The following is a 15,808-nucleotide window of genomic DNA, read 5'->3' on the forward strand; positions in this document are numbered from 1 at the left end:
ATATATATAACTTGATCGATCTTAATTGCATAACCTATGGACAATCGATGTATCGCTGCTTCACCATACTAATGTCGGATTCCGAAGCATAGTCAACATCAATTATCCAAATCGTACACACATGATCCCAAATTTAATTACTCGTTTATTCTTTGATTCATTTTGTCTTATAATCGCAGTAATATAGAAAATTCAGAAAATAAATGGCTATCAGATGCATGTTTTCGTAAGTGGCTCTGATACCACTGAAAGGAAAAGAACGATCCAAAACGCAGTGGAATTTAAAATTTCCCATTTAGTGATTCATACGAATGGGTATGATCAGTGATAGAATCGTTACCTCTTGTGGTGATTGTAACCTTTGATGCAGATCTACGGAGTGATCACAAACGTTGAACGATGACAACACCTCTACTCAGTCCACACGAACGGATTCCTTCAATCTCAGTGCTAGCTGCTATGAATGAAGGCTTTGAGTGAGAGAGAGAGAGAAACGAAATTGCAACTGCACGAATGCATCTACATAAGGGTTCTATTTATAGAACCACTTGTGCGTGCTGCAAGCTAAAAAAAGCCCACTCAAGTGTATGTGGGTCATATCTTATAATATGCCAAAATCACTTAAGCGCGTGGTACCTTACCATATTTCGTATTCTACTTAAGTACACCGTACCTTACGATGTTCTACAATTCACTTAAGTGCACCGTACATTACGGTATTCCTTAGTTACTCTATCTCTCATTAATCCGTCCTTTTGTGTGTGACCCTGTAGGTTTTCGCGACATTGGCAATTATATTAAATCATGTATTTAACATAATAAATAGTGAGTGGTATCTAACAACACATCACTGCTACCCAATACACGAAAATGTCATGTGATCTGACAAATCATTTTATGATAATAATTATGTGTACAATTATCCTTTTGCCCTTATATCTATATTGAACACAAGGCATAGACCGTGTCATCCTTGTCCAGTTCAATATTGGGCCCATAGACATTTATCCTGTTACACTAGATGGGCAAATTCAATCTAGGTCACTCATGTCCCTTAGCATGCTTCGTGGAGTACCCATCAACTGTCTTTATGGTCGTCTAGTTACGGACAATGTTTGATCAGCAATAAGGCACTCGACTCTACATCTAGGGTCCATAGTGGTTTCAGGTCGAAGGGTGGTATACACCATTATCACCATGAGAATAACTTATGACACTTTGCATAACATTCTATATAGTATTCTCATAGCGGGTCAATCCAGTATAGATATTACTCTTAATATTCATACCTATGTTTAAGACTTGATAACTCCTTATCCATGATCCATGAGATGTGATCATCAGTCTATATACATAATAGTCTTAATGCTTTAATGTTATCCCACTTCACAATAAAGCTCGACTATGGATACTTTAAGAATAGTGTCCTTATGTTTAATGTGATCTCATGATTAAGTCACACTTGATACATTAAACAGACTATCTATTCTAGGGACTTTATTAGACAAATATAATAAAGAAAAAGCCTTTTATTATTAATAAATAATTCGATACAAGTACCAAAAGTATTGGCCTCTAGGGCTTACACCAACAGTCAGAACTCTTATTCAAGGAGTTTCAAACCCATACCTCTCGAGGTTGTTTTTGCTAAGTCTCTGGTCAGTGGCTTAGAAAATGGATCAACCAAATTATATCTCTTCGGTATATATGTGAGTGAAATGATTCCATCTTTAATAAATTTTCTCACAAAGGAAAGTCTAAGTCCTATGTGTCCAGACTTTCCATTATACACTTCGTTGATTGCTCTAGCTAAAATGGCTTGGCTATCGCAGTGTATCAACATATTTGAAACATTGTCTTTTTCCAATTGAACATCTAATAGAAGGTCCCTTAACCATTCCTCTTCTTGACCGGCGGAAGAAAGAGCCACGAATTTTGATTCCATGGTTGAAAGAGTAATGCATGTTTGTTTCTTGCTTTTCCAAAAAATTGCTCCTCCAGATAGTGTAAATATCCACCCAGTTGTGGATTTATAATCTCTAATATTGTATATCCAACTCGCATGAGTATATCCTTCTAGTATGGCGAGAAACCTGCCATAATGAAGGCCAAGATTTTTGGTCTTTCGTAGATAGAAAAAAATCCTTGTGATTGCCTTCCAATGTTGTTTATTTGGATTACTGGTGAATCTACTCATTTTACTAACTACAAAAGATATGTATGGTCTGGTACATTGCATTAAGTACATAAAACACCATATTTCACTTGCATACTCCAATTGAGCCACTACTCTTCCATTGTTCTTTTGAAGTTTGAGAGCATGATCAGAAGGAGTGATTACTTCCTTAAAATTTAGGTGTTTGAACTTATCAAACATTTTTTCAACATAATGTGTTTTACTAAGTTCGTAACCCCCAATATTTCTCCTTACTTTGATCCCTAAAATTGAGTCAACTAATCCAAGATCTTTCATCTTGAATGTGAAAGTTAGAAACTTTTTTTGTACCAAAAATTCCATCCATGTTGTTGTTAATTATCAACATGTCATTAAAGTATAGACGAAGAAATATTACAATATTTTTTTGTACCTTTGTGTATAAACACTCGTCACACGAGTTAGGAGTAAATCCATTTGAAAGTATGATAGAATCAAAAATTTTATGCCATTGTTTTGGTGCTTGTTTAGTCTATCTAGGGATTTGACAAGTTTACACACACACCTTTTGTTCATTTCTAGGAAGCATGTAGCCTTCTGATTGTTCCATGTAGATTTCCTCATTGAGATCTCCATTTAAGAATGTTGTTTTAACATCCATTTGATGAACTATAAGGTCATCCAAATAGACTAAGGAGAACAATATTCTAATTGTTGTTCTTCTTATTACCGATGCATATGTGTCAAAGTAATTAACACCCTCTTTATGTCTAAATCACTTTGCTACTAATCTTACCTTATATGTTTTTAGTGTACCATCATTATGATACTTATTTTTAAACACCCACTTGCATGGAAGCAATGCTCCCCATAGAGGTTGAGATCCCATCAATGCGAGTCTTGATGGAAACAAATTTGTCTGAAGCTGAATGGTGGCAGAGTAGGTATGATCAGTTGAATTTGATTGAAGAGTAAATAATGACGGCTTTGTGTCATGGCCAATTATATCAAAAGAGAATGAAGAAAGCATTTGACAAGAAGGTTCGACCCCGCGTATCAGAGAAGGTGACCTTATGCTCAAGAAGATCTTGTCTTTCAACACTGATTCTAGGGGCAAGTGGACTCCTAATTACGAAGTCCCATATGTTGTTAAGAGAACTTTCTCTGGTGGTGCATTAATTCTTACAACTATGGATGGTGAGGAGCTCCCTCGTCCTGTGAATGCTTATGCAGTCAAGAAACACTCTGCCTAAAGGATAAAATGAACAACTCGCTAAGTTGAAGACCCGAAAGGGTGGCTTAGGCAAAGATGAGCGTCTTAGTGGATTAAAAACCCGAACGGGAGGTCCAAGTAAAAATTAGAGACATAAACAGAAAGTAGTCATCCCGGTAGATTGACCCCGAAAAGGCAATCTAGGAAAAAATTAGGGATCATGGCAAGTAACTGCATCAGACTAGACTTGATCGCTTGAAGCAACAATGCCTATCACAGGTTCCTATTCAATCATCCTCGACCGAAGTCCAGAGCATAGTGGAATTCAAAGTTATTAGGAAGAATAGTGGTCATTGTATTCCAATGTATCCCTTTCCATGTATTTACCATTTTCCCAACTTTGTAATAATCCATGGAGTTACGCCATTTACGGACTACCATTCTATCAATAAAATTTGAGCCTTTTGCCCATTTGTTCGCTATTCTTATTTTGTTTCAGTTTACGAAATTTCATTTATTTCTGATGATGTTTTTTGAAACAAAAATATTGAAACAATCATGTTTTTGAAAATTTAGAAAAAAGTTATGTATTTTCCTCGACTTGTGAATACAAGAAAGGAATGTTAATGGAAATCCCAGGGATGGTAAGATCCTAAAGAATGGAATTCAGTGACTTCCCCAGGCTGTATTTTTCTGGTTGCTACTTATGGCAGTTTCCCCAACATCATATCGCGATATTGGTAGAATCCCTAACAAATCTCTGCCAACACCTCCATCTTGTTGAGATTAGTTGAGTATCCGGTTGTATTGTGCTATCAGTCTCACACTCTTTGCGTTTGTTTTGTCAGCATAAGCATACATATGTGTATAGCGTCATGATGTTTATTTGCGTATTTTGCATATCTCGACACTTCACCCTCTCTCTGGAGATGATTTTCTCCCCACAGAGTGTGTGTGTCCCCTCTCTAATAGAGCGTTGACCTCAGGCAGAAAGAGTTTATCCCTTCTAATTCCCCACTGAGTTTGATCCTCGTGGAAGATTTTATTTCAGCTTTCCCCTCCAGTTCATTATCTAGATGGAATTATTCACCAATTGAGTTTATTTCCTCATTGGGTAGAGTCCTCTTTGACCGCTTCTCTCCAGTTCATTTCTGGGTTGAACTTTGGTCCCCTCTAATTTATTACCTTTGTTAAGCTATCACTCGGTTGATAGTAGGTAACAGTTCCATTTACCTTTGATTGGTTACCTTTGTTAAGTTACCACTTGGCTGGTAGTTGATAATTATTCTGTTTAGCTTATTACCTTTATTAAGCTATCACTCGGCTGATAGTAGGTAATAGTTCCTTTTACCTTTGATTGGTTACCTTTGTTAAGTTACCACTTGGCTGGTAGTTGGTAATTATTCCGTTTTAACTTATTACCTTTTGTTAAGCTATCACTTGGCTGATAGTAGGTAATACTTCTCTTAGCTTTGGTTGGTTACCTTTGTTAAGTCACCACTTGGCTGGTAGTTGGTAATCATTCTGCTTTAGCTTATTACCTTTTGTTAAGCTATCACTTGGCTGATAGTAGGTAATACTCCTCTTACATTTGGTTGGTTACCTTTGTTAAGTTACCATTTGGCCGGTAGTTCGTAATCATTCTGTTTTATCTTATTACCTTTTGTTAAGCTATCACTTGGATGATAGTAGGTAATACTTCTCTTACCTTTGGTTGGTTACCTTTGTTAAGTTACCACTTGGCCGGTAGTTGGTAATCATTCCGTTTTAGCTTATCATCTTTTGTTAAGTTATCACTTGGTTGATAGTTAGGTAATATTTCTCTCGTGTTAAAAGTTGACTTCAAAGGACCCCTAATCTAAACTCATTCTTTGTCCATTCCTCTTATTTCATTGTGAACTTTTTGATTGTTTGTTCTTGTGTGATAGGCCATCTTGAGGTAGTAAGAAGGACCATTGTCATGAATAGCCAAGTTAAGAGAGACAAGCCAAATGGAGATCCTAGGAGCTTGATTGAATATTTGTTCGATTGCTTGAGGTTTTTGCTAAATCCAAAGGAAAGGAGCATCTTGAATCATCTTTATGATCTCAAGGAAAGGAACTCCAAGGGTTTTATCTCTTCTCTTGTCTTTGCATGTTTAGGACTAGCCATTCTCTTCTTCTCTCCACTCTAGCCCAAGCCAAACTCATTTGTGCAAACATTGACATTGTTTTCAAATTAGAAACCTAGGCCTTATGCCTTTGATTTTTAAACTCTTTTCATTAATACTTATTTTGAATGAACCTTAAGTCAACTTTGACTTCATTTTGTGAATACTTCTAACTTGTAAATATAACTCACTTCAAGTTGTTTTTGTGGTTTCAATGGCCACCTTTGTTAAAAAAAAATTCATAAACATTAGCCATAGGTTTGAGTTATCATAGTGGTTGATGTAAATCTCACCTTATCCTTAGTGATTGGACTATAAGTCTTCCATACTTATTATAGGGTGGATCCCTCACTAGTATGTTGAAGCTCTCCTCACATGGTGGATTGTTGGTTTAGGTTGAGTTTTCTCCCTTTGATAACAAAAGACCTTAAGGATTTTGATCAAATCAATTCACCAATATTTTGAGATTTTTACCCGAACTACGAGGTTTTGATCCTACCTTTGTGATGGTACGTAGGCAATGGGTTTATCCATTCAAAGAACAAAATTATAAATATGTATATTATTTTCTCATCTCCCCAATCTTGTTTGCACAAATCTTTTCACAAATACCAACCTACAATACATCTTTGCAAAAAGGGCTCCCTTAGAGTACTAAGGATGTTTTGGGTGCTTAAAACCTTCTCATCTCATAACCAACCCCCTTACCCAGATCTTTGACATTTTTATTAGTTTTTGATTTGATAAAACTACTTGGTTTCTGTTCGCTTTCTAACCTTTCCTTTGGATAAATAGAAGTGTGGTGGCGACTCGAATTGTATGCTTACTTTTGATTTAGTCAATAAATCTAAAGGTAACGAATACCCCGCTACAGAAAAGTGGCGACTCTGCTGGGGAATCAGTTATTGCTTCCTAGTGGGTTTAGCCTACTTTTTGCCTGTTGTATTGTATGTTTATATTTATTTGTGACATATTTTTGTGAAAATTTGGGATGGCTGTATTGTTTATAATGTATGATTTGCTTGATATATCAATTGCTTGTGTGCTTGGTGGTCTCTTGTGAGATGAGTTCTATACCCGAACTCGAGTGCACTTATGATAGGAGAATGACATAGTCCTGTTGACTTGTGTGGAGTTATTCCTTAGCAAGTTGACTTGCTAGCCCATTCACTTGGTGGAGGTCTTGTTGGGATCAATAATGTCACACGAGTAGTCGTGGTTAGGCATTACTCTTTCTAATAAGAACCTTAGAAGCCAAGGACCTTAGATTACCTAGCCCATCTTGGCCTATTTTAGGAAGTAGTGCGAAGGTCGTTCAAGTGTAAGATTTGATACGATTGTTACGCGATACTACACTCATAAGAGTCTCTATTGAGAATATTTTTGGAATACGAGTAGTCGTTTTATCCGATAATATTCGAAAGGTGAGATGGTGACTATGGGAACCTCTTTTAGAACATGATTGTCAGGTTTAACCAGAGTACACTCCCTTTGGGTGGTTCTTAACCGAGACTCCATACTCATGACTCACAACAAACCCTTGATTCGCGGTTGATCCGTTCTCGTATATCCTTAATATCAATGGAACTTGGGTGTTGATAAAGTGTAAACCATAATCCACCAAAATGGATGATTGATATTGAGGATGACTTGAGCCATCCCGTGATCTTTGTGTGGCGTGACTTGCTTGATCCTTGAGTGTGATTGTTGCATCCATGCATTCATGCATTCATTTGCATCCATAACATCAACAATGAGAAAATTTTCAAGGAACTTAAGAGGTCTATTTGCAAATTTTCAGACATGGATAAGCAAAGAAGAAATACGAAGAAGTACAGTTTCAGAAAACCCGACTTGAAAGAGTTACAGAGTTTGACATCATATGTATTAGATCCCTTGGAGTTCAAAGCTCGTCATGGGAAGCTTCTGTCTATACTTTCTACTCAGGTGGATGAAGGTCTGATGAGCGTATTGGTGCAGTTCTACGATCCTCTATACCGTTGCTTCACTTTTCCAGATATTCAGCTTTTGCCTACACTTGAGGAGTATGCCTATCTTGTGGGTATACCTATTCTGGATCAGTTGCCGTTCAATGGTTTGGAGAGAGTTCCTTCTTCCCAAGAGATTGTTGATCTGCTCCACATATATGTATATGATATTGTTGCTCATATGACTACCAAAGGTGGAATTCAAGGTCTCCCATCTTATTTTCTCATCGCCCAAGCTACCTTGTTTGGGAAGGCCATGAGTGAGGAAGCCTTTGAAGCCATATTCATACTTCTCATCTATGGGCTAGTGTTATTCCCCAACATCGACAATTTTGTGGATGTGAACGCCATTAGGATTTTCTCCATTCTTAATCCCGTTCCGATTCTGTTGGGTGACACTTATTTCTCTTTGCATATGAGGAATGCAAAGGGTAGTGGTACCATTGTGTGCTGTTTGCCTCTGTTGTACAAGTGGTTTATTTCGCACTTGCCTCAGACGCTCGCCTTCAAGGAGAACAAGGGATGTCTACGGTGGTCTACGAGACTTATGTCTCTCACTAATGATGATATCTTTTGGTATAATCGTGTGTATGATGGTGTCCAAATTATCAACTCTTGTGGTGAATTCTCCAATGTGCCTCTTCTTGGTACATGTGGTGGAATTAACTACAACCCTATTTTGCCTCGCCGTCAGCTTGGGTTCCCCTTAAAGGATAAACCTAATAAGATTCTGTTGGAAGGTGTGTTCTTTCAAGAGGGTAAAGATCCCCGGAACTTGAAGGGAAGAATGGTCCACGCTTGGCGTAAGATTCATAGGAAGGGAAGGAAAGAGCTTGGTCCGAAGAATTGTATTGCTTTGGAACCCTACACCTCTTGGATGAGGAAGAGAGCTTCTGAGTACCGCATGCCCAATGACTATCCGAGACCTATCCCTATGGTTATGGTTGGGCCTTCAACCCTCCCTAACCAAGGAGTAGAGGAGTTGAGAGACGAAGACCGTTCACGTGCTTGGGTCCGTGAGCGAGAGGAACTACTTCAGCAACTTAAAGATAAGGATGATGTGATAGAATTTATGAAGCATCGGGTTATCGATGACCCTGATTGTGATTACTTCTCTTCTTCCTCAGTCATCCAGGTTTTGGAAGAGGAAGTATGATTGACTCGCCAAAGAGAAGGCAAATATGGAAGCGGCTTATGAGAGAGAGGTAAAGAGGCTTCGTGGAGCTTATCTTTCGGTCTCGAGAGCTTTGGACGATTGCTTATAGGGCTCCATAGGATGTTCATTTTCCTTCTCTCTTGTATTGTATTTGGTTACCAAGACTGTACTTCTTTGGTGTAAAAAATTTCCAAATATTATTGCTATGAGTGTTTCCCATATGTCTTAAAAGATTAATATTTTCAAATATTTGCAAATAGATCTCTGTAGAGTTCCTCTGATAAAAAATGAATTATATGCACAAGCATTGCATGCATCATATGCATAAGCAGGTTTTGTTCAGCCTAGTGGTCTAACTCTTTGCTCTTCATTTATTTTGAAGACAAGATGACGCACCAGTATAACAGCAAAATGAATCTTCCCAAGCTGATGGATCATCTAGAGCAAGAGAATCGTGAACTGAAAGAGGAGGTAGCTAGGCTGACTGCCATGATGGAGTCAGTCTTGGCTGCCCAGAGCCAATCATCTCCAACTCCTGCAACTCCTCCCGCCAGGACGTTTATTTCTGAGGTAGCTTCCTCAACTGTGCCTGCCGCCACTACTTATTTCACACCAACTATGCCAGCCGGGTTCCCTTGGGGAATGCCCGCCAACTTTGTGCTTGAGGGTATTGCTCCAACCTTTGCTTCTCTGCCGGCATCTAGCCCGGTCCTTGCTGTGCCACCTCCCGTTGTGCACACGTTACCAAGAGTCGAAGACACCATTTATCATTTTGAGCCATCTGAGGGCCCAAATGTTTATGATAAAAATGGATGCGATGAACGACCAATTCCTTGAGCTGCGCAAGGAACTGAAGACTCTAAGGGGGAAAGACCACTTTGGTAAATCTGCTGCTGAGTTGTGCCTTGTGCCCAACATCAAAATCCCTGTTAAATTCAAAGTACCTGACTTTGAGAAATACAAGGGAAACACTTGCCCTCTCAGCCATCTTGTGATGTACGCTCGCAAGATTCAACTCAGACAAAGAATGATCAACTTCTCATCCACTATTTCCAGGACAGCCTGTCCGGTGCTGCACTCAGATGGGACATGGGTCTGGATAGTGCAAATATTCGCTCCTTTAATGATCTTGGCGAAGCTTTTGTCAAGCAATATAAGTACAATGTTGATATGGCTCCTGATAGGGACCAGCTGAGGGCGATGTCCCAAAAAGAGAAGGAGACTTTCAAGGAGTACGCCCAGAGATGGCGTGAGTTGGCCGCTCAGATTATGCCACCCCTCGAGGAGAAAGAAATGACCAAAATATTTTTGAAGACTTTGAGTTATTTCTATTATGAGAGGATGATAGCTAGTGCTCCCTCGGACTTCACCGAAATGGTGAATATGGGGATGAGGCTAGAGGAAGGAGTCCGTGAAGGACGTCTATCTAAGGATGAAGGCTCTTCTGCAAAGCGTTATGGGGGCTTTGAAAAGAAGAATGAGGGAGAGGCACATGCCGTGTCTTCCCATATTAAAAGAAGACCCTCTGTGAAGAGGAAGACTATTTGCCCTGCCGTCAGCTAACACCAGGTGGCTCATATAGCACCTGTCTTCAGGGAAACTCAACATCATCAACAACAACAACATCAACAATATCAACAACAGCAGGCCTACCACCCTCGAAACAACAATAATACCAGCACCAACTACGATAGGAAGAGGGTCACTTTTGATCCAATCCCAAAGACCTATACTGAACTCTATCTGTCTCTGATAGATAGAAAGCTGATTACTCCACGTGATCCTCCCGCTGTACCAACCAACCCTCAGTGGTGGTACAAGCCTGAATTGCATTGTGTATATCATTCCGGTGCTCCCGGACATGATGTGGAGAACTGCTATCCCCTGAAGACCAAGGTTCAAGACCTTGTTAGAAGTGGGATTTTGTTTTTCGAGAACGTAGGCCCTAATGTCAAGAAGAACCCATTGCCCGAGCATGGGAAAGCTGCTGTGAATATGGTCCAGGGTTGCCCTGGCAAATATAAAGTCCTGTATGTCAATGATATCAGACAATCTTTGGTCGAGATGAACTGACTGTTATGTGGATACAGTCATTACGAGCATTACCATGACAGGTGCCAGGTGTGCACTGTCAATGAGAAAGGATGCCGTCAAGTCAGGAAGGACATCCAAGAGATGCTGGATCAGGGTATGATTGAGATACTTCAGAATCGAAATGAGGACGAAGTGGATGTAATTTCTCCTGTGTCCAAAATACCAGAACCTGTTGTTGTCAAATATGATGGCAGCAAGAAGAAGGTTTCTCCCACTCTTGTGATTAAGCCAGTGGGCCCTGTCCCGTATTCCTCAGATAAAGTTGTTCCCTACAGGTATAACGCAGTTGCGTTAGAAGATGGGAAGGAGGTGTCGTTGCCCTCCACCTCTGTTGTGAGTATATCAGACGTTAGTGGTGTGACCAGAAGTGGTCGTGTTTTCTCGGCGCCGCCGAAACCCCACGAAGATAACGTGAGAAGAACAACTATTGATAATTCTGTCGGTCCTGTGGGGACTTCTTATTCGAATTCGGCAATTGTTGTGAAGGGTGTTGACCCTGACGTTTATGATAAATCTAATAAAGCTCCTATCCTGGTTGGCCAGCATGGCATTTTGAAAGAGGACTGTGATGAGATGATGAGGCTCATCAAGAGGAGCGAGTACAATATTGTTGATCAGCTGCTACAAACTCCATCAAAGATATATGTCCTATCTCATGAAGTGTGGTTTGAAGTAATGGACCATCCTCTTAACCTTTGTGCTTGATCATCCCTTTTCTTTTTTGTGTGGCATGTCTTTAGGAGAATGATTTACATATCATCTCTCTAGCATGTATTAACACAAACATTATTATTGACCGACCTCAGATAGTTGTGACTTCTACATAAGTCCAATTACGATTGCTTAACATAACGCTAAATTTTTCCCAAAGAAAACAAAGGCATTTTTATAAGTGAGACTGTAAGTCTCTTATTCCTCATGGTATTGTGTGGAAATATTTCTCCTTTTCCATTCGTGAGAGCTAGTGGCATACTTGTTGATTTTATCCAAGTTGGAGCCCTTCTCATAAATGATGTATAGGTCCATATTTTCATACTTATGAGTGGGTGTTCTCCAAAAATTGACCAAAACATCTTTTCATATTTGATTGCTAACATCATTTACTAACACTTTACTTGTATTAACTTTTATTTCAAAGTCATTTACCTTTTGCTCCTTTATTTTATGCTATTTACTTTATACTTTATATTCAACATTTCATATCATATTATTTGTGTTTTTGTCATTTTGTTGTTTGTCCATTTGGACCTTTCTTTTATATCATTGTAAATAAGACATTAATAAAGAAAAACCTAAAAATAAACTTGATCATCTTGATTCATGGACTTGTGGTTACTATCCTTGGTATCATTGATTAGTGACGAACTTAGAATTAGGACCTTGACCTTTGCTTTGGACTAGTGATTTGAGATCTTGAGATTCATCTGATACCTTTGACTTTGGATTTCTTTTGGAGACTTGGTTGAGCTAATTTGGTTTCATCTGATGCATGGACTATTATTTGCTTATTTTGCTTGAGGCTTAATCCAAAGGAGGGAATTCTTGCTTGAATTCATGTCAAAAGACTTACTAATTCTTGGTTATATCTTTTCTCCCTATATTTTACTTTATGCTTTAGGATAGTCTCTTCTTCTCATCTCCCCTGCTTTAATTTTTAAAATCTTTTTTTTTTCTTACAAAACCTTCTTGTTTTTTAAATCTGAACCATTTTCTCAATAAACCTTGACTTTTGTCAAGTGATTTTCAAAATCTTTTTCCTAATAAATGCTAATTCATCTTAAGCATATTGGGACTAATTTCAAAAGACTAAAAAATTCCTAACTCATTCAAATAATTTTGTGCCCTTGTACACTTTTTCTTTCAAACTTTTCTCAAAGTATTAAACATGAGTCATTTCCATAGTTGAGATATAATTCTCCTATCCCCATAACATTGATGATAATTATTTTCCTTTTGTGAGAGTTAATGACATACTTGTTGATCCTTATTCAAGTTGGAGCCCTTCTCATGATGATGCAAAGTTCTCATACTTGTGGGTGACTAGTTGAGTATCCTCCTTAAAATGACAAAATGTATTTTCCTATAAAAATGAATCAAAACAAACTCCCTTTGTTATTTTTACCATGAACTATGAGGTTTTGATCCTCCATTGCACTTTGTTGGTAGGTAGGCATGAGGCTTTAAAAATCTTGGCAAACACAAAAATAAATAAAAAATATTTCTTTTCCCATCTCTCAAATCTTTTGCAAACAACACTTTTTTTTAAACCAAAAGGAACATTTTCAAAGAGGTTCCCATGGAGTACCATGGATGTTTATGGTGTTAATATCTTTTCTTTGCATAACCAACCCCTAGATCCTTGTTCTCTTTTTATTAGTTTATGTTTAATTTTTTTTGGGTTTTGTTCGTACTTTTTCCTTTTTCCTTTGGAAACAATAAAAAGCGCAGGGGTGACTCTTACTTTGAAAGTTAAGTTAATTGATAGTTTAATCTCAATTTTTTTTACCGCTACAGGGATGTTGTTGTAGATAAAAGTTGTATGTTGTTGTTGGTAACATATGTTATAAGTTGTTTACGGTATGTTGTAAGTTGTATGTTCTTTATGGTATGTTGTTATTGATAAAAGTTGAATGTTAGTAATAAAAATTGTATGTTGTATGTTGTTTAAGGTACGTTGTTGATGATTTTGCTTTTGTTAATAAAAGTTGTATATTGTTAAGATATGTTGTTGTTAATAAAAGTTGTATATTATTAAGGTATGTTATTGTTGATAAAAGTTAGTATCTTGTTGTTAACAAATGTTTTAAGGCTTGTTTAATGATATACCTTATAAATTGTAGCTTCATTACGTTCAGTCAATATGTCATAGAAGATGAGTTTATTATAATGTATCTGCTTTGAGTGTTTTTCCAATCCCTTACCGAATATATAACCTTTAGAATTGAATCAAAAATTATAATATAAGATATTAAGTTATATTATAAAACAAATTAGACTTATCTATGTTATATAAGATTTTTTAAGCCCATTATCTGCATTTCACTCTTTAACGGTTAGAATTTGGTTTAATGCGTCTAGTTCTTCAATCACCAATTCTTTAACCTCTAATTTTGTTTACAAAGCAAATAATATTTTGTAAAGTGAACTAGAGGTGAAGGAAGGAGTGGTTGAAGAACTAGGGACATTGAAACAATATATAACCATTAAAGAGCGAAATGCAGATTATGGACTATAAAAAGCTTGTGCAACATTGATCGGTGTAACTTGTTCTTATAATATAACTTCATATCTCATATTATATTTTTCTAAATCAGATTGAAAGTTTATATATTTATTGAGTCGTCAGTGAAATAAGCATTCCACATAAGTTACAATAAACTCAAGTATACATATCACTACGGTTGTTATAAAAAACCGTAGTGATATGTTGTGCGCTAAGTCTGTCACCATGGTTAGACTCTATGACCATGGCAAAACGTGTTAAAATATAAAGAAAAAAATGCAAGCGCTGGGAATCGAACCCCAGACCACAACCTTTTACCACAGTTGTTTAAAACAATCGTAGGGGTATGTTACACGTTTGAATCTTTTTACCACGACTAGTCGACCGTGGTTGTAAACAGGGCACATACAACTGCAAACTACCTTACCACGAACCATTATCCGTAGTAGAATCTTTCTACCAACTGTGGTTATATATGTGTTCTCTAGTAGTGTAGTGATTAGGAAATTTGGAAGAATTAGAATTCATATGATTTTTACCAATCACTACTATAAATAACACATTTCATGACGACGATTTCATCTCATGTATTGAAAACCGAAGGTATAATTCTTGGACACGCCCTGTTTTTATTTATTTTAAATATACAATATATTTCGTCGGTCATTTTGAAAACCGAGGGGTAAACCTATTCAGCACACATGCTTTGAACCCCATCAGCCTCAGTTTATATTTTTATCTCATTAAAAGTGGCGCGTCTTCTTGAATATTTTATTTTTAATCTAAAAGTATGCTACTTTTCACCTCGATTTTCTTTCCAACCGAGGTGAATATGTTTCTCTGATATATATATATATATATATAGCTTTAGTTTGTAGCATCCAATTTCATTTGTCTAAACAACACAAATAGAACCCTAACTAAGAGCCATAAATAATGAGAGTCATAAACAGATACCATCTTCAATACAAAGATCTTATGTGTTTAGTGATTTCGTTTCTTTTTCATAGATCCAAATCATTTTCTTTTACTTCTTCTTCAAAGATCTGGTATGTAGAACATCAATGCTTATATCGTTCTTATTGTTGTCGTTGTTGTTATTGTTGAGTCTCAAAACCCTAGAGGTTTTATCTTGTTGTTATTTTGGTTGTTTAAATAGATTTATATTATAGGTTTATTGATATTGTTGTTTTTGTTGGTGTTGTTGAGATCCGTTATTGAGATCCAAAATCCTAGAATTTTAACATTGTTGTTGTTGTTTAAGCAATTTATGTTATAAGTTTATTGACGTTGTTGTTGTTGTTGTTGAGACCCTAAATCCTAGAGGTTTAATCTTTTTGTTATTGTATAAACTAATTTATGTTATAGGTTTATTGATGGTATTGTTGTATTTTTATTAGAAAATTGTTTTTTTTTTCTGAGTTGTTGTTTAATGAAGTTGTTGTTTTTGAGTTGTTGATGTTATTGTTGTTGTTGTTTAGTTGTTATACTATCCAAAGTTATAAAAATATATATGTTTTAGTTTAGTTATTGCTATTGAGTTTGAGTTTTAGATTGATATTGATATTGAGTTTATGTTTTTTTGTGATTCTTTGTGCAATTCTCATCTTGTTTCGTCGATTTTAGTTTATTATATCTAATGTCGATTATTCATTTCACTAACCCCTATTTGAATATATTATATAGTAAATTGATTTTGGAAATAATCATATGCAAAATTATGTATTATCTGAAACTTATCTTATACTGATTAATGGTTTTCTAGCATTATGTAACTCATCATTCATCTTATGTTGTTTTATCGTTAAAATCTCTCAAATACTTCTAGTT

The sequence above is a fragment of the Lathyrus oleraceus genome, chromosome 3, assembly GCF_024323335.1.
Source record: "Lathyrus oleraceus cultivar Zhongwan6 chromosome 3, CAAS_Psat_ZW6_1.0, whole genome shotgun sequence".
Classification (NCBI taxonomy): domain Eukaryota; kingdom Viridiplantae; phylum Streptophyta; class Magnoliopsida; order Fabales; family Fabaceae; genus Lathyrus; species Lathyrus oleraceus.